This window comes from Ranitomeya variabilis, chromosome 2 (genome assembly GCF_051348905.1).
Source record: "Ranitomeya variabilis isolate aRanVar5 chromosome 2, aRanVar5.hap1, whole genome shotgun sequence".
Classification (NCBI taxonomy): Eukaryota; Metazoa; Chordata; class Amphibia; order Anura; family Dendrobatidae; genus Ranitomeya; species Ranitomeya variabilis.
In genome coordinates this window covers 125,681,260-125,705,634 of record NC_135233.1, presented here as the reverse complement: position 1 = coordinate 125,705,634, position 24,375 = coordinate 125,681,260, and the positions used below count along the sequence as shown (strand labels likewise).

The window sequence follows — 24,375 nt, the reverse complement described above, 5'->3', positions numbered from 1 at the left end:
ATTAGCTATCATGAAAGTTGCAGGAGGAAAAACAACAAGTAGGTTGAGACAGTCATTATAGTTAAGTTAGTTCCCTGACTGCAATTTCTTAAAAAAACAAACAAACTGAACTTTATTCACCCTCCCTAGGTCTAGCGCTGAGTCTCCACTGCTGCTCCGGATGTCTGTTTTTGCCTGCAGCGCTAATCTCATGCCAACAGCCAATAACAAGGCTCCTTGCCCTTGAGTGGCTCGTGCTGTCCAATCAGAAAGAGCTCAGTGACATCAGCCCTGCAGACAGTAACAGACACCTGGAGCAGAAGAAACTCAGTTTTGGACCCAGGGAGGGTGAGTAAAGCTTAGATTGTTTTTACCAAAGCTGGAGGACAGGGATTTTCTGAAACATTAAACTTGCTGTAAAATGTTAGATGTCCCTGCTCAAAAATCTGAAATAAAATTGTGTAAACCAGCATCACAAAGGAACTAATTTTATTTTTTTTGGAGACTGGGATCTCCTCTATGTAACACCCTGGTTACAGGCATGACATTAATGCACTAGAAAGCCATATTAGTTATTGCCAAACCCAGATCCTATATTAAGAAACCTTCAGAAGGTAATTTTGTAGGCTGACCAGTACACTCAGTTTTCAGATTAAGGGAGAGGTGCATCTCATTGGTGACTCCTCAGTAACGTTTCTAGTTTCGCTGTGAACAACTCTGCGTTTGCATGTGTTACTGATGTAATTTACTGGGGACCTGCTTCATATTTTCTCTGCCCTTCCCTTTCTGTCACACAGTTGTATCCGCCCAGCATACTTCAGCTTGCAATACTTGTTTGGCTTCTTTAAACTACAGGACCATTTGTGACAAGTGTCAAGAGCTCATTTCCCTGGTGTCTGGATCTCCAGAGACTTCACCGTGGGCATCTCGAAAAGGTAAATATTCGGACACCTATGTTCACAGATTCATGTATTTGATTTAATTAATTGAATCTTAAATAATTATTGTGAGATGGAAAAGGAAATCACCGCTTTGAATACATATTGAATATCATGTATGAACGCTCTACAACCATATTTTTAACCACTGGACCGAGTTGGGTGCTCTGTTATCACAAGCGCTGTGAGTTCTTACCTCCAATTCACATAATAAATCTGCAGGCATCCTGGGGATACCCCTCTTTATTCTCAGAGATAAGGTATGTGCACATAGAGCCTTTTTACAAAGTTTTCAGAGATGAAACTCATCAGAAACTCAAGATTTTGAGATTTGGAGGAGGATTTGAAGGGTAACCTCTCAGTTTTCGTTCCAGAAGCTTTTCGAAAAACTGTGTGCATATAGCCATAAAGAAAATTAGAATATACGTTTCAGCATTTAGGATAGCCATTAACTGGCCATATTTCTTAAAAGGCTTTTTAGAGATGCTTCATAAAATAAAACACAATCTATTTCAAATGTCTTGGATAAGGGTCAGCTGGCGTTTTCCATTTGTGTATTGCTGTATTTATATGATCTAGGTGTCAGAGCCTATGGACAGTGCATAATGTAGATGAAATGTCACTTTTTTTTCCTCTGTGATAAAGTTTAATACTCCATGGATCTGTTGGAGATTTAGGATTAGGGGCAGAAGCACAGTATAGCCCAGTAAGTAAAGTGTCCGGTTGCCAGCCAAGAAGCAGCTAGCTTCTTACTGTTTATGAGTGCTTGTAAAAGACTGAGATAATGAACTTCATGGCCCACTGAGACTAGTAAATTATAAAGAAAAAAGGGGTGTATCATATTGGAGAGCAAGGAACCCATAGAGAGGAACCCTCTTCTGTCTGTCTCCTTCCCCATTCCAGATAACGTGTATGAACATAATTTGGAAGTCTAGAAATCTAAATAGCTCTATATCTCCCCAACCTTCATTACTAATGTGGGACTATTAAAATAGGCTGAAAAGGACATAAATCAAAGAAAACATCACAGTAAGAAAGCAGCTCTTCTTACCAATACCTGGTCACAATACCGATATGCTGCAGGTGGCTGCATCCTGCAGCACATTATTATTGTGACCAGATAGTGGTACACTAAGTATGGCTGCTTGTTTTCGGTGTCAATTCGCACTGTCTTTCACTAACACATACAGTAGTAGAGGTTCCAAAATGATGTACTGATTTAATATATCTTTATAGGAGAAAGAGCTCAATATTTTTTCAACATGCCTCCAAATACAATAAGTACACAATTTTGACTGCCAATAGCCAGGGGTGGACCTATCATTGATGCAACTTGGGGCCCAAGAGGTAATGGGACCCACCTCCACCTAAGCTGTTTACACGGCAAAGGGCTCATATCTTGTTTTTACACAGGGGTCCCGTTCTGCCTGCGTCCGCTCCTGCATACACCCACTAGTAACAGTAGGAGGCGCTTTAAGCTCGTGCCCTCAACTGAAAACTCAATGCTGAATCAATATGAAGTAAACTCCTAAGCTCAAGTAGTGATGGCAGCATTTATCCCAAATTTTATAATTTCATTATGGTCACTCAGAGAATTGGATCTCTGTATCAGAAAAATGAACCTGCAAGGTCAGGCGGTTTTCTACTATATTGAATGGATTTGGATACAGGACAAACTCCCCCACCCTCCAGGAAAGTGTATTGAGCATGTTGCTCTCTCAGACACAGATTTACTTCCATAGCAGAGAAATGCAAGGAAGCAGCTACGCAGAATTCACTGTAACTAATGGACACTTCATTTCTGACCATGCACCCTATTGCGGACTGCCGAAAAAGCCAATTTAGACTATGTGCCGATCATGGGTGCCTTTTTGTGACAAGAATGGGTGTAACACATGGGATGGCAGATAATTCTTTTCAACAGTTGCCGTGATTAATTTTTTCGTTATTGACAGTTCTTGTTAAAATGTTATTTCTGCTGAATGACATACAGGATATGCTTCCTTTTAATGGAAGACCTGGCTAGTCCACAGATCATCACAGAAATAGATTTTCCCTAATTCTTATTTAATCCTACGGCACTGTCACCGAAGTCGTCAACCTTCGTAGACCAACCGTGAATGATGTGTTGTTTTTTTTTTAGAAAGCAGTATCTAAAATGTATGCCCAGCTTACTTGGTTGAGTGCGTATTCCAGTTTTGGCATTCAATATTGTGTAGTCATTGCCTTAGCTGCCTTATGAGAAAAATACTCAGGATTTATTGCAACATAGCAAATAACTTTCAGTGAACCAAATCTAGCAAGATATCTATGTGGAGATACCATTTGTAGCATTGCAAGGTTTTCAGTATAAAGCAGGTGTATGCTATGGGACTGTGGGTTGGGACAGCTTCAAAAAACTTTAGTCTAACTGTAGTTTGCTAGGTTGTCTTATCACTTATATTAAAGGGGTTTTCTCAACATCATAAATGGTTAAAATCGCAAGGGATGCTTCTATTTTTTATATTTTCTCTAGAGCTTGTAAGCGCTGCTCTGAAGCTAGTCGAATCAATGGATTCGGCCAACTATAGTGACACTGTAGTCCTAAGCAGCTACGGAGCTGCCTCATCTTGCGCCCAGTTCAGGCCAGGAGAGCATCCATGCTGCTGGTCCAACCTGTCAATCAATCAGGAGTTCACTGTCCCCCCCGACATGCGAGATGTAGGGAGGAAAGGGAACGGTGCGCTCCTGAAGATATGTGATGATGAGACAACCTCTTTGAGCTCGATTATAGATGTCATAAGAATGTTATTGATGGCAGATCTTATAGGCTCTGTATATAAAGGCATAGGTTGTACAGAATAGTAGTAAGGTGGTCATATTGGCACCATATCTCCATATGTTTCTGACTGATTTCCTATGAAGGCATAAAGGAAAAAAAATTGTGGTAACCTCTACAGGACTCTAAATGTACCAATCATTTTTTACCTGATGGAGGCCTTGTGGTTCCATTTTCCAGATACCATGCTAGGCGTGGCAGGCATAAGTATGCCTGCTATGTCCAGGCTGCCATACATAAAATATGTGTCATAATTTGGAAACTGATGAGTACGACCTAAAGTATGTGATCAATGCAGAGACAAGGGGGAGTGAAAAGTGAGAATGCTTTTGTGTCATTGCAAAAACATTACAAGGATTGATTAATGATTTGAGATAACGGAAATGAAGGTCAGGAATGTTGTCAGGTAAGTCCATGGCAAAACATCCATCCACACTAAAGGACTATGCATAACAAGGGTTAAATGACCGCACTGTGAACTACAACTAATGCACACGGTAAGGCCTCTTTCACACTTCTGTCGTTTGGCATCTGTCGCAATCCGTCGTTTTGGGCAAAAAATGGATCCTGCAAATGTGCTTGCAGGATGCGTTTTTTGCCCATAGACTTGTATTAGCGACGGATTGCGACGGATTGCCACATGTCGCGTCCGTTGTGCGACGGATGCGTCGTGTTTTGGCGGACCGTCATCACAAAAAAGTTCAATGTAACATTTTTTTGTACGTCGCGTCCACAATTTTCGACCGCGCATGCGCGGCCGGAACTCCGCCCCCTCCTCCCCGGACTGCAGAATGGGCAGCGGATGCGTAAAAAAACTGCATCCGCTGCCCACGTCGTGCAGTAAATTCACAACGTGCGTCGGTACATCGGCCCGATGCATTGCGACGGACCCGTACCGACGGAAGTGTGAAAGAGGCTTAAACTGCAGTACACCATGCTGTGACGACACTGTTAGATATAATTACATGTACAGCAAAAGTTGTAGGCAAATGTGAAAAAAATGCTGCAAAGTAAGAATGCTTTAAAAAATGGACAAGAGCTAATACCTATTTTTCTCACCTGGCAAAGTGAAAAGACAAGAGAGAAATATCAATATTTGGTGTGAACAGCATTTGCTTTCAAAACATCATCAGTGCATCAATTCTTCTTAGTACATTTATTGCTCGCTGTTGTTACAAACATTTTGGAGGTCTGTGGATGAATGCATAATCCTTGCGCCAATCCTTTTCATGTAATCCCAGACAAGCTCAATGATTTACAGAAATCAGGTCTCTGTGTGGCCATATCATCATTTTCAGGACTCCTTGTTCTTCTATATGCTGAAACTAGTTCTTAACGATATTGATTGTATGTTTGCCGTTGTTCTCCTGCTGCAGAATAAATTTGGAGTCAATCTGGCTTTTTACTGATGGTATGTCATGATGGATAAGCATCTGCCTGTGTTTATAAATATCAAAGACACCATTAATCCTGACTACATTCCCAACTCCAAATGCAGCCCCAAACTTGCAAGGAGCCTCCACTCCAATTGTTGTGTGCAGACAGTCGTTGTACCGCGCTCCAGCCCATTGGTGAACAAACTGCCTTCTTTTAAAGCCAAATATTTCACATTTTGGCTCATCAGTTCAGGGCACCTGCTGCCATATTTATCCACTCCAATTCCTAATTTTTATGCGTAGTTGAGTCACTTGTTTCCATATTGAAGGTATGGCTTTTTGCTCACAGTGCTTTCATGGTGACCATTTCTGGCCACAATTCTCCAAACAGTAGATTGGTGTAGCTGGGTCAAAATTGTTGCTGTCAATTCTGAACTGATGGCACTGCTGGACATCTTCCGATTTCAAAGTGAAGTTAGCATAATGTGTCTTTCATCTGCTGCACTAAGTTGGCCGACCACTGCGTCTATGGTCCACAATCTGGCCCAGCTCTTGGTTTCCTCAAGGATGAGAAATACAGGCAGATGTTTATCTATCATGAAATACCATCATGGAGGCATCCAATTGGCTCCAAATGTATTCTGCAGCATGACAATGACCCCAAAGATGTAGCCAGTGTCATTAAGAACTTCATTCAGTGTAGATATGAACAAAGAGCCCTGGACGTGATGATATGACTCCCACAGAGCCCTGATCGCAACATCATTGAGTCTGTCTAGGATTATATGAAAAGCCAGAAGGATTTGTGCATGCCTTCATCCACAGAAGATCTGTGGTTAGTTCTCCAAGATGTTTAGAACAATCTCCCTGCCGAGCTTTTTAAAAACTGTGTGCAAGTGTACCTATTATTATTATTAGTAGTAGTAGTATTTATTTTTTAAGCACCATTAAAGGGGTTCCAGGGTGATTTACATGTGAAAAGTGTTACATACTGTACATATTATATATATATATATATAAACAAACTGGTACAGAAGTGTAGCGGGTCCTGCCCTCATGGGTTTACAATCTATACCTAAAATAATTGATGCTATGATGCTGGTTAGAGGGAAAAGAGCGGTCACACCAAATATTATTTTCATTTAGATTTCTCTTTTGTACAGTCACTTTGAATTTTGTTAGTTGATAAAAATAAACTATTAACAATACTTTTTTGAAGGCATCGTCACTTTGTAGCATTTTCTCCACACCCGCCTAAAACTTTTGCACAATTCTGTATCTGTTGGATAGAATTAAGGAAAGTAAGACTCTTGTTATGGAAAAATGAAACTTAACGGTGCAAGTTCAATGACACCATGAAAAGAACACAGAATCTTTCTGGGAACATTTTAGGACAGATATTTTATGGATTAGCGACTACTAGATGGAAATCTTAAATACAATCAAGTTCTTTCCAGATGACGACGGTCTGTCATAAGTGACACAAAAAGGTAGATTGACGTTAAATTTCACTTTCCCATACCATAAAATAAGAGCATTTGCAACAATAGAGAAGAGCAGCACTGGGAAAATCATTTTTCAATAATTACATAGTGTTACACATTCTTAGTACTGGCAGTTTTAGCTGTATTTAGCAACTTATTTTAGTTAACAAAATATAGGTTGCGATTTTAACGAGTAAACAATGTTTAATTTTGTTTTCAGAAATCAATAGTACACATGAAAATAAGAAACTTTGTAATATATATTATTAGACAAATCCACTTTTTTTCTCCACCAGGAACGATCCTTCCTTCTCAAAATTCTCAATTCACTGGAAAAATCTGTATTCAGGAAAGACAGACTTTTCCATTATCGAGTTAGAAGATGACAGTTGGTGCTCATAAAGTTCTATGGAGAATAGTAACTGTCATTTCAGAAGAACTTGCAGCAGACTGTGTGTTTGCCTTTAGTTCCTCCAATCTCCATGTAACGTGACAGCTGGTGCTTTTAAAATTCTATGTCAGTAATGTGAATATTTGTCTTCACTGAACACAGATATTACCCATAAACGGAGAATCAAAGATCAGTCCATTAGCTGAAAGACACAAAGTTCCCTGATAACATCTATTACAAAGTTGCATATTTTAATGTGTGCAATTAATTTATGGAATAAAAATGGTAATCGTTTAAGCATTATTTATTTCATCATATTTGATATAAGCCTTAAGGATTTTTTGCTGTTTTGTACCATTTCACATTTAAAAAAAAAATGGTAAGGAAAGCTTGTGGAGCTTAGTGTAAGGTATAATAGATAATGCCAAAAATTATTCCAGATTGCCATAATTATAGCACAAACCCATGCTAGCTCCGCTGTCAAAGATTTTTTTTTTGCGTTTTACACAGACCAGTCATTGATAATAGTCTCTTAGTAACTACCCAACATGGCATAACTGATAAGTTCACAGTGTAAATTTATGTCTAAAATTCAGTAACTTTGTAAATATATCACTAATTTAATACAGTAACCTTCAGAACTAAACTCTGGATGCTGCTTCGCTCATTTCCTGATGTATAGCACTGACATATGCCATTGCAGGGGCAATCAGTATCATATGATGCCTATAAGCCTCCACATTACTATAATAAAGACAGTGCGGTATGCGATTTCTACTAGATGCCGATGTAGGGAATAGTGTAGTCAACCATACTACTCCATACACTTGCAAAAAAGAAAAAATAAACCTATGTACTGTTTACTGCCACAACAAAATGTAAAAAATACACACTCTTGGCGTTTGGTGGTCAATGGGGCCCTATGGCTCTGTTCAGAGCATGAACTATGTTTTCCCAGTGTACGTGCTGAATTTTCTCTGCATACACAATGTGAATAGATTCTTATGGTAAATTTGAATTGTTTCACATCGTTAGAAGTTGGCATGCAGATGTAGTCTCTATTGAGCTTAAGGATACATCTGTAACCCATTTTAAGAAGAGGACATGCTTAGGACAGGAGTAATATTCTATTTATGGATCATACTTAGTGTTATATGCAGGCTCGGACTGGCCCACAGGAGAGCAGGAGAATCCTCCCGTGGGCCCCTGTGCAGGAGCGGCCATCACCCTCTTATAGGAGCAATACTTGGCACCATACACTTGAATCACTACGTACAGACAAAGGGAATATCTTATTCATTTAACAATCTACCCAGTTCATTGCTATGTAAATTTGGGATTGAGGATAATGTCACATTTGCATGTAGCTAAAAAGTGGGGCCCTGGAGTTGGTTACTGGTGGGCCCTTGGCACAACAGTCAAATACTGGTAATATAGTGATGTTGTAAATGTAAAACAAAAAACATCATCGCAGATTTTATTATATCTCATCCTCTTTTAGTAAAAAAAATAAAAAATAATGCTGACATTTAAGTTGAGACGTGTCTATTCCATTACTGCCTATAGGCATTAGCTTATTGTCGTAGCAATATATATATATACAGAACTGAATATGTCATACATTGTTGTTGGCTGCCAATCAGGGACATAATAAAAAAAAGTACAAATCCCTTAGTATGTGTAATGTAAACACACAGTAATAAAATCACAGGCCTGAAATACTCATAAATTAGATCCTCAATGACATCCAGCAATAAAACTACATTATTGTGTCGCAGTCTTAATCTAGATTCCATAGAATCATGAGAGCTGTAATAATACCCTGCCTCTTCGTAATACATTGCCTTCCTGCATGGTTACAATGACTCCGGTCAGTATAACTTTACACATTCATATTCTCATATAGCAAAATTGCATATTTTGGCAATACATAATACATAGAAAACAAAATACAAGTATCCCACAATCATAGTAAAGTATGACTCAACATCTAAAGAGTTGCAACTAACAAGGAGACTCACCCTAAAGGAACTGTCAAAACATGTATATTTGGTCCAGTGTATACAATCCATAAGGTAGTGCCTGCCTATCCGATCAGTACTAGTGACTCATGCACACCTCACGTCATTGTAGTGCTCTACCCTTTATTTAAGGGTTTTTTTTCCCATGAACAAAGTACATTTTTATCAATAGATCTTGTAATAAAAATAATTTCCAGTAAAATAAAAAGTTCCTGTGCTGAGATAATCTTATAAATGTGCCCCTGCTATGTACTGTGTAATGGCTGTGTCTGACCTTACAGGAACATGGTCTGATCACACCACATCCCCTGGGCTTGGAAGGAAGCAAAAGAGTATACAGACAGGACAGCACGGGATCACATCTGCTGCTTTCTGTGAGGAAAAACATTTCCCTGCCTCTTTAAAACTTGTTTTACCTCACAAAGAATCAGCTGTGATCCCGTTCTGTCCTGTCTGTATACTCTTTTGCTTTCTCCCCTGCCCAGGAGATGTGGTATGATCAGACCATGTTCCTGTGCGGTCAGACTGTTATGGACCTGGTGGTTAGGTGCACCAGGAATGACCTGATAGTTAAACACGGAATCGGGACGAGCTCTGGGGAAATGGGAACTCTGCTGACCGCAAACCCTACTCCTATCAACACAACTAGAAATAGCCGTGGAGCGTGCCTGACTCTGCCTAGACGCCTCTTCACAGACTAAGAGCTAACTACTCCTAAAGAAAGGAAACAAAGCCTCACTTGCCACAGAGAAATTTCCCCAAAGGTAAAAGCAGCCCCCCACAAGTATTGACTGTGAGTTAAGAGGAAATCACAAACACAGGATGAAATAGGCTTTAGCAAAGGGAGGCCAGTCTAACTAAACAGATTGAGGATAGAAAAAGGGATCTTTGCGGTCAACACAAAAAACTACAAAACCACGCAGAGTGTGCAAAAAATACCCCCGCACCGACTCACGGTGCGGTGGTGCCACTCTGCACCCCCAGAGCTTCCAGCTAGCCAGGCAGTTTCATGATAGCAAGCTGGACTAGAACTTAGCAAGAAAAAACCATATGTAACAAATGAACAAGCAGGAACTTAGCTTCGCTGGAGTAGACAGGTCCTCAGAAAGATCCAGGAGAGATCTGAACCAGTACTAGAACATTGACAGCTGGCATCAAGTAACGATCTGAGTGGAGTTAAATAGAGCAGCCAGCCTGGGACCAAACGAGGTCAGCTGAGGAAGGAACCTCAGAACCAGCAGCTCCACTCACAGCCTCCAGAGGGAGTCCATGGGCCGAACTCGCCGAAGTACCATTCACGACCACAGGAGGGAGTCCGAGAACAGAATTCACAACAGTACCCCCCCCTTGAGGAGGGGTCACCGAACCCTCACCAGAGCCCCCAGGCCGATCAGGACGAGCCAAATGAAAGGCACGAACTAGATCGGCAGCATGACCATCAGAGGCAACAACCCAGGAATTATCTTCCTGACCATAACCCTTCCACTTGACCAGGTACTGAAGTTTCCGTCTCGAAATACAAGAATCTAAAATCTTCTCCACCACATACTCCAACTCCCCCTCAACCAACACCGGGGCAGGAGGGTCAACGGAGGGAACCATAGGCGCCACATATCTCCGCAACAACGACCTATGGAACACATTATGGATGGCAAAAGAAGCTGGAAGGGCCAAACGAAATGACACAGGATTGAGAATCTCAGAAATCTTATAAGGACCAATGAAACGAGGCTTAAACTTAGGAGAAGAAACCTTCATAGGAACATAACGAGACGACAACCAAACCAAATCTCCAACACGAAGTCAGGGACCAACACAGCGACGGCGGTTAGCGAAACGTTGAGCCTTCTCCTGGGACAATGTCAAATTGTCCACTACGTGAGTCCAAATTTGCTGTAACCTGTCCACCACAGAATCTACACCAGGACAGTCCGAAGGCTCAACCTGCCCTGAAGAAAAACGAGGATGGAAACCAGAATTACAGAAAAAAGGCGAAACCAAAGTAGCCGAGCTGGCCCGATTATTAAGGGCGAACTCAGCCAAAGGCAAGAAGGACACCCAATCATCCTGATCAGCAGAAACAAAGCATCTCAGATATGTCTCCAAAGTCTGGTTCGTTCGGTTTGTCCATTTGTCTGAGGATGGAAAGCTGAAGAAAAAGACAAATCAATGCCCATCTTAGCACAAAAGGACCGCCAAAACCTTGAAACAAACTGGGAACCTCTGTCCGACACGATGTTCTCCGGAATGCCATGCAAATGAACCACATGCTGGAGAAATAATGGAACCAAATCAGAGGAGGAAGGCAATTTAGGCAAGGGTACCAAATGGACCATCTTAGAGAAGCGATCACAAACCACCCAGATGACCGACATCCTTTGAGAGACAGGGAGATCTGAAATAAAATCCATGGAAATATGCATTCAGGGCCTTTTCGGGACCGGCAAGGGCAAAAGCAACCCACTGGCACGAGAACAGCAGGGCTTAGCCCGAGCACAAGTCCCACAGGACTGCACAAAAGAACGCACATCCCGTGACAAGGACGCCCACCAAAAGGATCTAGCCACCAAATCTCTAGTACCAAAGATTCCAGGATGACCAGCCAACACCGAACAATGAACCTCAGAGATAACTCTACTAGTCCATCTATCAGGGACAAACAGTTTCTCCGCTGGACAACGGTCAGGTCTATCAGCCTGAAACTCCTGCAGCACCCGGCGCAAATCAGGAGAGATGGCAGACAAAATTACCCCCTCTTTGAGAATACCAACCGGCTCAGGAACTCCCGGAGAATCAGGCACGAAACTCCTTGAAAGGGCATCAGCCTTCACATTCTTAGAACCTGGAAGGTATGAAACCACAAAATCGAAGCGGGAGAAAAATAGTGACCATCGAGCCTGTCTAGGATTCAACCGCTTGGCAGACTCGAGAGTCAGATTCTTGTGATCCGTTAAGACCACCACGCGATGCTTGGCTCCTTCAAGCCAATGTCGCCACTCCTCAAATGCCCACTTCATAGCCAACAACTCTCGATTGCCCACATCATAATTGCGCTCAGTAGGCGAAAACTTTCTAGAAAAGAAAGCACATGGTTTCATCACCAAGCCATCAGAACTTCTTTGAGATAAAACAGCCCCTGCTCCAATCTCAGAAGCATCAAACCTCGACCTGAAACGGGAGCGAAACATCTGGCTGACACAACACAGGGGCAGAAGAAAAACAACGCTTCAACTCCTGAAAAGCCTCAACGGCCGCAGAGGACCAATTGACCACATCAGCACCTTTCTTGGTCAAATCAGTCAATGGTTTAACAACACTCGAAAAATTAGCGATGAAGCGACGGTAAAAATTAGCAAAGCCCAGGAATTTCTGAAGGCTCTTCACAGAAGTAGGCTGAGTCCAATCATAAATGGCCTGAACTTTAACAGGGTCCATCTCGATAGTAGAAGAGGAAAAAATGAAGCCCGAAAATGAAACCTTCTGAACTCCAAAGAGACATTTAGACCCTTTCACAAACAAGGATTTAGCACGAAGGACCTGGAACACCATTCTAACCTGCTTCACATGAGACTCCCAATCATCCGAAAAGACCAAAATATCATCCAAATATACAATCATGAATCTATCCAGGTACTTTCGGAAGATGTCATGCATAAAGGACTGAAACACAGATGGAGCATTAGAAAGCCCGAATGGCATCACCAGGTGATCGGGCGTATTAAATGCTGTTTTCCATTCATCGCCCTGCTTAATACGCACAAGATTATACGCGCCTCGAAGATCTATCTTGGTGAACCAACTAGCCCCCTTAATCCGAGCAAACAAATCAGACAGTAGCGGCAAAGGGTACTGAAATTTGACCGTGATTTTATTAAGAAGGCGGTAATCTATACAAGGTCTCAGAAAACCATCCTTCATGGCCACAAAAAAGAACCCTGCTCCCAACGGTGACGACGACGGGCGAATATGCCCTTTCTCCAAGGACTCCTTTATATAACTCCGCATAGCGGCATGCTCTGGCACAGACAAATTGAACAGTCGGCCCTTAGGAAACTTACTACCAGGAATCAAATTAATAGCACAATCACAGTCCCTATGAGGAGGTAGGGCACTGGACTTGGGCTCATCAAATACATCCCGGTAATCCGACAAAAACTCAGGGACTTCAGAAGGAGTGGAAGACGAAATTGACAACAATGGAACATCTCCATGTACCCCTTGACAACCCCAAATGGACACAGACATTGATTTCCAATCCAATACTGGATTATGGACCTGTAGCCATGGCAAACCCAAAACGACCACATCATGCAGATTATGCAACACCAAAAAATCGAATATCCTCCTGATGTGCAGGAGCCATGCACATGGTCAATTGAGTCCAGTACTGAGGCTTATTCTTGGCCAAAGGCGTAGCATCAATTCCTCTCAATGGAATAGGATACTGCAAGGGCTCCAAGAAAAAACCACAGCGCCTGGCAAACTCCAAGTCCATCAAATTCAGGGCAGCGCCTGAATCCACAAATGCCATAACAGAATAGGATGACAAAGAGCAAATCAGAGTAACGGACAAAAGAAATTTATACTGTACCGTACCAATGGTGGCAGACCTAGCGAACCGCTTAGTGCGCTTAGGACAATCAGAGATAGCATGAGTGGAGTCACCACAGTAAAAACACAGCCCATTCTGACGTCTGTGTTCTTGCCGTTCAGCTCTGGTCAAAGTCCTATCACATTGCATAGGCTCAGACCTCTGCTCAGAAGATACCGCCAAATGGTGCACAGCTTTGCGCTCACGCAAGCGTCGATCGATCTGAATGGCCAAGGACATAGACTCATTCAGACCAGCAGGCGTGGGAAATCCCACCATAACATCCTTAACCCCTTCACCCCCAAGGGTGGTTTGCACGTTAATGACCGGGCCAATTTTTACAATTCTGACCACTGTCCCTTTATGAGGCTATAACTCTGGAACGCTTTGACGGATCTTGGCGATTCTGACATTGTTTTCTCGTGACATATTGTACTTCATGTTAAAGGTAAAATTTATTCGATATAACTTGCGTTTATTTGTGAAAAAAATGGAAATTTGGCGAAAATTTTGAAAATTTTGCAATTTTCCAACTTTGAATTTTTGTGCCCTTAAATCACAGACATATGTCACGCAAAATACTTAATAAGTAACATTTCCCACATGTCTACTTTACATCAGTACAATTTTGGAACCAAAATTTTTTTTTGTGACGGAGTTATAAGGGTTAAAAGTTGACCAGCAATTTCTCATTTTTACAACACCATTTTTTTTTAGGGACCACATCTCATTTGAAGTCATTTTGAGGGGTCTATATGATAGAAAATACTCAAGTGTGACACCATTCTAAAAACTGCACCCCTCAAGGTGCTCAAAACCACATTCAAGAAGTTTATTAACCCTTCAGGTGTTTCACAGGAATTTTTGGAATGTTTAAATAAAAATGAACATTTAACTTTTTTTCACACAAAATTTATTTCAGCTCCAATTTGTTTTATTTTACCAAGGGTAACAGGAGAAAATGGACCCCCAAAGTTGTTGTACAATTTGTCCTGAGTACGATGATACCCCATATGTGGGTGTAAACCATTGTTTAGGCGCATGGCAGAGCTTGGAAGGGAAGGAGCGCCATTTGACTTTTCAATGCAAAATTGACTGGAATTGAGATGGGACGCCATGTTGCGTTTGGAGAGCCCCTGATGTGCCTAAACATTGAAACTCCCTACAAGTGACACCATTTTGGAAAGTAGACCCCCTAAGGAACTTATCTAGATGTGTGGTGAGCACTTTGACCCACCAAGTGCTTCACAGAAGTTTATAATGCAGAGCCGTAAAAATAAAAAATCATATTTTTTCACAAAAATGATCTTTTTGCCCCCAATTTTTTATTTTCCCAAGGGTAAGAGAAGAAATTGGACCCCAAAAAATGTTGTGCAATTTGTCCTGAGTACGCTGATACCCCATATGTGGGTGTAAACCATTGTTTGGGCGCATGGCAGAGCTTGGAAGGGAAGGAGCGCCATTTGACTTTTCAATGCAAAATTGACTGGAATTGAGATGGGACGCCATGTTGCGTTTGGAGAGCCCCTGATGTGCCTAAACATTGAAACTCCCTACAAGTGACACCATTTTGGAAAGTAGACCCCCTAAGGAACTTATCTAGATGTGTGGTGAGCACTTTGACCCACCAAGTGCTTCACAGAAGTTTATAATGCAGAGCCGTAAAAATAAAAAATCATATTTTTTCACAAAAATGATCTTTTTGCCCCCAATTTTTTATTTTCCCAAGGGTAAGAGAAGAAATTGGACCCCAAAAAATGTTGTGCAATTTGTCCTGAGTACGCTGATACCCCATATGTGGGTGTAAACCATTGTTTGGGCGCATGGCAGAGCTTGGAAGGGAAGGAGCGCCATTTGACTTTTCAATGCAAAATTGACTGGAATTGAGATGGGACGCCATGTTGCGTTTGGAGAGCCCCTGATGTGCCTAAACATTGAAACTCCCTACAAGTGACACCATTTTGGAAAGTAGACCCCCTAAGGAACTTATCTAGATGTGTGGTGAGCACTTTGACCCACCAAGTGCTTCACAGAAGTTTATAATGCAGAGCCGTAAAAATAAAAAATCATATTTTTTCACAAAAATGATCTTTTCGCCCCCAATTTTTTATTTTCCCAAGGGTAAGAGAAGAAATTGGACCCCAAAAAATGTTGTGCAATTTGTCCTGAGTACGCTGATACCCCATATGTGGGTGTAAACCATTGTTTGGGCGCATGGCAGAGCTTGGAAGGGAAGGAGCGCCATTTGACTTTTCAATGCAAAATTGACTGGAATTGAGATGGGACGCCATGTTGCGTTTGGAGAGCCCCTGATGTGCCTAAACATTGAAACTCCCTACAAGTGACACCATTTTGGAAAGTAGACCCCCTAAGGAACTTATCTAGATGTGTGGTGAGCACTTTGACCCACCAAGTGCTTCACAGAAGTTTATAATGCAGAGCCGTAAAAATAAAAAATCATATTTTTTCACAAAAATGATCTTTTCGCCCCCAATTTTTTATTTTCCCAAGGGTAAGAGAAGAAATTGGACCCCAAAAAATGTTGTGCAATTTGTCCTGAGTACGCTGATACCCCATATGTGGGTGTAAACCATTGTTTGGGCGCATGGCAGAGCTTGGAAGGGAAGGAGCGCCATTTGACTTTTCAATGCAAAATTGACTGGAATTGAGATGGGACGCCATGTTGCGTTTGGAGAGCCCCTGATGTGCCTAAACATTGAAACTCCCTACAAGTGACACCATTTTGGAAAGTAGACCCCCTAAGGAACTTATCTAGATGTGTGGTGAGCACTTTGACCCACCAAGTGCTTCACAGAAGTTTATAATGCAGAGCCGTAAAAATAAAAAATCATATTTTTTCACAAAAATGATCTTTTTGCCCCCAATTTTTTATTTTCCCAAGGGTAAGAGAAGAAATTGGACCCCAAAAAATGTTGTGCAATTTGTCCTGAGTACGCTGATACCCCATATGTGGGTGTAAACCATTGTTTGGGCGCATGGCAGAGCTTGGAAGGGAAGGAGCGCCATTTGACTTTTCAATGCAAAATTGACTGGAATTGAGATGGGACGCCATGTTGCGTTTGGAGAGCCCCTGATGTGCCTAAACATTGAAACTCCCTACAAGTGACACCATTTTGGAAAGTAGACCCCCTAAGGAACTTATCTAGATGTGTTTTGAGAGCTTTGAACCCCCAAGTGTTTCACTACAGATTATAACGCAGAGCCGTGAAAATAATTTTTTTTTTTTTTCTCAAAAATGATTTTTTAGCCCCCAGCTTTGTATTTTTACAAGGGTAACAGAATAAATTGGACCCCAAAATTTGTTTTCCAATTTGTCCTGAGTACGCTGATACCCCATATGTGGGGGGGAACCACTGTTTGGGCGCATGACAGAGCTCGGAAGGGAAGGAGCGCCATTTGGAATGCAGACTTAAATGGATTGGTCAGCAGCCGTCACGTTGCATTTGCAGAGCCCCTGATGTACCCAAACAGTACAAACCCCCCACAAGTGACCCCATATTGGAAACTAGACCTCCCAAGGAACTTATCTAGATGTGTTTTGAGAACTTTGAACCCTCAAGTGTTTCACTAAAGTTTATAGCGCAAAGCCGTGAAAATAAAAATTCTTTTTTTTTTTTCACAAAAATGATTTTTTAGCCCCCAGTTTTGTATTTTCACAAGGGTAACAGGATAAATTAGACCCCAAAAGTTGTTGTCCAATTTGTCCTGAGTACGCTGATACCCCATATGTCGGGGGGAACCACTGTTTGGGCGCATGACAGAGCTCGGAAGGGAAGGAGCGCCATTTGGAATGCAGCCTTAAATGGATTGGTCTGCAGGCGTCACGTTGCATTTGCAGAGCCCCTGATGTACCCAAACAGTACAAACCCCCCACAAGTGACCCCATATTGGAAACTAGACCTCCCAAGGAACTTATCTAGATGTGTTGTGAGAACTTTGAACCCCCAAGTGTTTCACTACAGTTTATAATGCAGAGCCGTGAAAATAAAACATCTTTTTTTTCCCACAAAAATGATTTTTAGCCCCCCAAATTTTTATTTTCCTAAGGATAACAAGAGAACTTGGACCCCAGAAGTTGTTGTTCAATTTGTCCCGAGTACGCTGATAACACATATGTTGGGGTAAACCCCTTTTTGGGCGCACGGGAGAGCTCGGAAGGGAAGGAGCACTGTTTTACTTTTTCAACGCAGAATTGGCTGGAATTGAGATTGGACGCCATGTCGCGCTTGGAGAGCCCCTGATGTGCCTGGACAGTGGAAACCCCCCAATTCTACCTGAAACCCTAACCCAAACACACCCCTAACCCTAATCCCAACGGTAACCCTAACCACACCCCTAGCCCTGACACACCCATAATTCTAATCCCAACCCTAATCCAAACGTAAATGTAATCCAAACCCTAACCCTAACTTTAGCCCCAACCCTAACTTTAGCCCCAACCCTAACTTTACCTCCAACCCTAGCCCTAACCCTAACCCTACCCCTAACCCTAACCCTAAACGTGACTGAAATACGTGGCACTGAAATACGTGGCACTGAAATACGTGGCACTGAAATACGTGGCACTGAAATACGTGGCACTGAAATACGTGATACGTGGCACTTAAATACGTGGCACTGAAACACGTGGCACTGAAATACGTGGCACTGAAATACGTGGCACTGAAATACGTGGCACTGAAATACGTGGCACTGAAATACGTGATACGTGGCACTTAAATACGTGGCACTGAAACACGTGGCACTGAAATACGTGGCACTGAAATATGTGGCACTGAAATAAGTGGCACTGAAATATGTGATATGTGGCACTTAAATACGTGGCACTGAAATACGTGGCACTGAAATACGTGGCACTGAAATACGTGGCACTGAAATACGTGGCACTGAAATACGTGGCACTGAAATACGTGATACGTGGCACTTAAATACGTGGCACTGAAACACGTGGCACTGAAATACGTGGCACTGAAATACGTGGCACTGAAATACGTGGCACTGAAATAAGTGGCACTGAAATATGTGATATGTGGCACTTAAATACGTGGCACTGAAATACGTGGCACTGAAATACGTGGCACTGAAATACGTGGCACTGAAATACGTGGCACTGAAATACGTGGCACTGAAATACGTGATACGTGGCACTTAAATACGTGGCACTGAAATACGTGGCACTGAAATACGTGGCACTGAAATACGTGCAACTGAAATACGTGGTACTAAAATATGTGGCACTGAAATACGTGATACGTGGCACTGAAATACGTGGCACTGAAACACGTGGCACTGAAATACGTGATACGTGGCACTGAAATACGTGGCACTGAAATACGTGGCACTGAAATACGTGGCACTATGACTGTCAGAAAATGTTCATTAAACAGTTAGGGGTGAGGTTAGGGGTAGAGTTAGGGTTAGGGTTTGGATCTCTATCACCTTGATGGTGGTGGGTGGCTTTTCAGTGTGTTTTCTGTTTTTTTCGATAAAAATGCATGCGTTTTTAACGCAAACAAACGCATGTGCTTAAAAACGCAAGAAAATACTGCAGGTTGTATTTCTGAAAATGAACGCATGCAGAAAAAAACCGCATGCGTTTGAAAACGCGACCAAACGCGTACAAAAAAACCGCATGCGTTTTCAATGTTAAATATAGGGAAAAAACGCATGCGTTTTTTTGTGCAAAAAACGCTGCAGACAAAAACGCAAGTGTGAAACCAGCGACGCTTTTTATAGCAAAAAAGTTTTTGCGTCTCCACATTTTGAGACCTATAATTTTTCCACATTTGCTCCACAGAGTCATGTGATGTCTTGTTTTTTGCGGGACGAGTTGACGTTTTTATTGGTAAAATTTTCGGACACGTGACCGTTTTTGATCGCTTTTTATTCCGATTTTTGTGAGGCAGAATGACCAAAAACCTGCTATTCATGAATTTCTTTTGGGAGAGGCGTTTATACCGTTCCGGGTTTGGTAAAATTGATAAAGCAGTTTTATTCGTCGGGTCAGTATGATTACAGCGATATCTCATTTATATCATTTTTTTTATGTTTTGGCGCTTTTATACGATAAAAACTATTTTATAGAAAAAATAATTATTTTGGTATCGCTTTATTCTCAGGACTATAACTTTTTTATTTTTTTGCTGATGATGCTGTATGGTGGCTTGTTTTTTGTGGGACAAGATGACGTTTTCAGCGGTACCATGGATATTTATATCAGTCTTTTTGATCGCGTGTTATTCCACTTTTTGTTCGGCGGTATGGTAATAAAGCGTTGTTTTTTGCCTCGTTTTTTTTTTTTTTTTCTTACGGTGTTTACTGAAGGGGTTAACTAGTGTGGCAGTTTTATAGGTTGGGTCGTTACGGACGTGGCGATACTAAATATGTGTACTTTTATTGTTTTTTTTTTTAAATTTAGATAAAGAAATGTATTTATGGGAATAATATTTTTTTTTTTTTTCATTATTTTGGAATATTTTTTTTTATTTTTTTTTACACATTTGGAAATTTTTTTTTTTACTTTTTTACTTTGCCCCAGGGGGGGACAATACAGATCGGTGATCTGCCAGTTTGCATAGCACTCTGACAGATCACCGATCTGCGAGAAGTGCAGGCTGCTTCACAGTGCCTGCTCTGAGCAGGCTTCTGTGAAGCCACCTCCCTCCCTGCAGGACCCGGATCCGCGGCCATCTTGGATCCGGGTCTGGAGCAGGCAGGGAGGGAGGTAAGACCCTCGCAGCAACGCGATCACATCGCGTTGCTGCGGGGGGCTCAGGGAAGCCCGCAGGGAGCCCTCTCCCTGCGCGATGCTTCCCTGCATCGCCGGCACATCGTGATCATGTTTGATCGCGGTGTGCCGGGGGTTAATGTGCCGGGGGCGGTCCGTGACCGCTCCTGGCACATAGTGCCGGATGTCAGCTGCGATATGCAGCCGACACCCGGCCGCGATCGGCCGCGCTCCCCCCGTGAGCGCGGCCGATCGGCTATGACGTACTATCCCGTCGGCGGTCATACGGGCCCACCCCACCTCGACGGGATAGTACGTCAAATGTCGGGAAGGGGTTAAGGGCTTCAGAAAGACCCTTTCTGAAAATTCCACTGAGTAAGCACAGACCACTTTCTAAACTTCTGACAATATACCTCCGCTTCATCCTGACCCTGACACAAAGCCAGCAAGATTTTCTCTGCCTGATCCACTGAATTTGGTTCATCATAAAGCAATCCAAGCGCCAGAAAAAACGCATCCACATTACGCAATGCAGGATCTCCTGGCGCAAGGGAAAATGCCCAGTCTTGAGGGTCGCCACGTAACAAAGAAATAATGATTTTTACTTGCTGAATGGGGTCACCAGAGGAGCGGGGTTTCAAAGCAAGAAACAGTCTACAATTATTTTTGAAATTCAGGAACTTAGATCTGTCCCCAGAAAACAAATCAGGAATTGGAATTCTAGGCTCTAACATCGGATTCTGAACTACATAATCTTGAATGCTTTGTACCCTAGCAGTGAGTTGATCCATACAAGAGGACAGACCTTGAATGTCCATGGACCTGTGTCCTGAACCACCCAGAGATTAAGGGGAAAAGAAAGACAAAACACACTGCAGAAAAAAAAAAATGGTCTCAGAACTTCTCTTATCCCTCTATTGAGATGCATTAACACTTTAAGGGCCAGCTGTACTGTTATGGACCTGGTGGTTAGGTGCACCAGGAATGACCTGATAGTTAAACACGGAATCGGGACGAGCTCTGGGGAAATGGGAACTCTGCTGACCGCAAACCCTACTCCTATCAACACAACTATAAATAGCCGTGGAGCGTGCCTGACTCTGCCTAGACGCCTCTTCACAGACTAAGAGCTAACTACCCCTAAAGAAAGGAAACAAAGCCTCACTTGCCTCAGAGAAATTTCCCCAAAGGTAAAAGCAGCCCCCCACAAGTATTGACTGTGAGTTAAGAGGAAATCACAAACACAGGATGAAATAGGCTTTAGCAAAGGGAGACCAGTCTAACTAAACAGATTGAGGATAGAAAAAGGGATCTTTGCGGTCAACACAAAAAACTACAAAACCACGCAGAGTGTGCAAAAAATACCCCCGCACCGACTCACGGTGCGGTGGTGCCACTCTGCACCCCCAGAGCTTCCAGCTAGCCAGGCAGTTTCATGATAGCAAGCTGGACTAGAACTTAGCAAGAAAAAAACATATGTAACAAATGAACAAGCAGGAACTTAGCTTCGCTGGAGTAGACAGGTTCTTAGAAAGATCCAGGAGAGATCTGAACCAGTACTAGAACATTGACAGTTGGCATCAAGTAACGATCTGAGTGGAGTTAAATAGAGCAGCCAGCCTGGGACTAAACGAGGTCAGCTGAGGAAGGAACCTCAGAACCAGCAGCTCCACTCACAGCCACCAGAGGGAGTCCATGGGCCGAACTCGCCGAAGTACCATTCACGACCACAGGAGGGAGTCCGAGAACAGAATTCACAACATCAGACACAGCCATTACACAGTACACAGCAGGGGCACATTTATAAGGTTATCTCAGCACAGGAACATTTTTTTAACACATCCATTTGTGGAAATCATTTTTATTCTATGATCTATTAATTATAATAATATAATTATAACCCTTTTAAGTGTTCTTTTGATGGTGTTTTGCCTGCAAATAATTGCAGTATTATATGTGTCCATGGACCCCATGATCTCATACAGTACATTTAATCTGATTTTGTACCTTTCTGTGATATGAGAAGTTTTCCTGCTGGACACAATGCTTGTAAAACCCTAATAGAATCAGAATATCGAGAGATCAAAATTAGCATTTTACCTGAAATAACAATGTTGGAGCATCGTCCCTTACAACTTTAAAACATGTTTCCATCTTTAAAAACTTTGAATCAGTAAAAATTATGAAATTTCCCAAGCCTTTGCTGTATTGTTTTGTCCAGACTTTGAGTTTCCTTCTTTTATCCTCTTTTCATAAAAGCTTCTACATTATTAGAATAACAGAAAATCTTTGCAGAGCAGGTAGAAGCGAGGTAGAGTATGTGTCCTGGCTAATAGCTGCAAGGGAGGCACCCGCAAGCCACTCAGCCTTGACCAGGGTATCCAGACACGAGACCGCACACTTAGGATTTACCCTGGTGAATGGGAAGCTTAGCTACACCTCCGTCTAAAGTTATCCTGGCTTGTATGTAGAGGATAACTGTACAATATTTAGTAAATGTTTATAAGCTAAGTTTAGGGTCCTCGGATTCCAGTTTTATGGTTTTTATTCTGACAGTTTTACCGTTGGAGTAAAGTTAAACATCACAGAGGTCAGACAGGAATTATACAAGGAAAAAGATGCAGTTAGAACGGAGGTGTATCCCATCACAATGCAAAATCTGTGACAGGACCCCTAATTATCAATTATAAGTTATAGCGCTAGACTTCCCATAAGTGGCGGTAGGGCATTTAAGACCCTTAAAGAGTAAACGTCGTTTACATTTTTCCATAGTACACATGAAAATAAACAACTTTGTAGTATATCTTATAAAAAAAATAGCTTCTTTTTCTGCCAAAATTGATCAGTGATTATCAAAATTCTCAATTCTGAGGTATAGGACACGTTCCCACCTCCAGTATTTGATTAGTATTTTACATCAGTATTTATAAGCCAAAACCAGGAGTGGCTGAAAAATACAGAAGTGGTGCATATGTTTCTATTATACTTTTCCTCTGATTGTCCCACTCCTGGTTTTGCTTACAAATACTGATGTAAAATACCGATCAAATAATGAAGGTGGATACGTAGCCAAAATTTGTTTTCAGTGAAGACAGACTTTCCTATTACTGAGATAGGAGATGGCAATTCCTACAGATACAATTCTATGCAGACCTGTAACGTGACGCAGTGTGGTAGTCATGAGCAAGGTACTTGTCTTTTATGCCGTTGCACACTACATGAAGGTGAGGGTGGGAAGTTTTCCTTCCTCTTTACTTTGGATCACGCTATCCACTGTCTCTGTCTCCTCTCACTTTGGGGCACCCACTTCATGTAATTCTGCTCACCATCCAGACCCTAGGTCTTCTCTAGCTGTAAGCTAGGTCCTGTTTAACTTCCTGACAGGAAACTGTCTCTGTCCCTTCACCTTCCTCCCTCCCGCTGTAGGCCAGTCCAATCATTAACTCTAAGGCTACTTTCACACATCAAGTTTTTGCCGTCAGGCACAATCCGGCGAGTTTTGAATAAAACGGATCCGTTTTTTTCCGCCGGATCCATTTTTGTCTCATAGAGTTGTATTAGCGCCAGATTGTGCCTGATAGCCACACGTTTCATCCGTTTTTTGCCGGATCCGTCCAAAATTAATTTTCCGGCGGACGGAGAAAACGTCCATATGAACATTTTTTCTGTCCGGCGAAAAAACGCCCAGCGACGGTCCCAGCGATAAACGGACAAAACGTGTGGTGTATTGACTGGATCCGCCTAGCGATTCCATTTTTTTCGCACTGAGCATGCCCCATTCCTTCATTTTCAATTCTGGAGAGTCTCTCTCCCTCTCTCTCTTTCGTCCCCGGAACAGGAAGTCAGAATTGTATGCCTGAAAAACCTAAATGGATCCAGCAAAAAAACTGATCCAGCGCATCAGTTTTTCACAATTTGCACCAGATCTGTTTTTTTTCAAAAATAGACGGATTATGCCTGAAGGCAAAAAACTGATGTGTGAAAGTAGCCTAACAGAACAACACAACACCAACACTAATAATGCAGATC

The 24,375-nt window shown here is 42.1% G+C and overlaps 1 protein-coding gene across 1 annotated transcript in view; it reads left to right on the top strand.

Annotated features, from left to right (window-relative positions):
• Positions 1 to 789: 789 nt before the first annotated feature.
• Positions 790 to 24,375, top strand: part of LOC143804645 (uncharacterized) — a 41,247-nt gene continuing 17,661 nt past the window's right edge. Inside the window, exon 1 of the mRNA XM_077282926.1 lies at positions 790 to 914. The gene's annotated coding sequence lies outside the window, so the exon portion shown is untranslated. The remainder of the gene's footprint in view (positions 915 to 24,375) is intronic.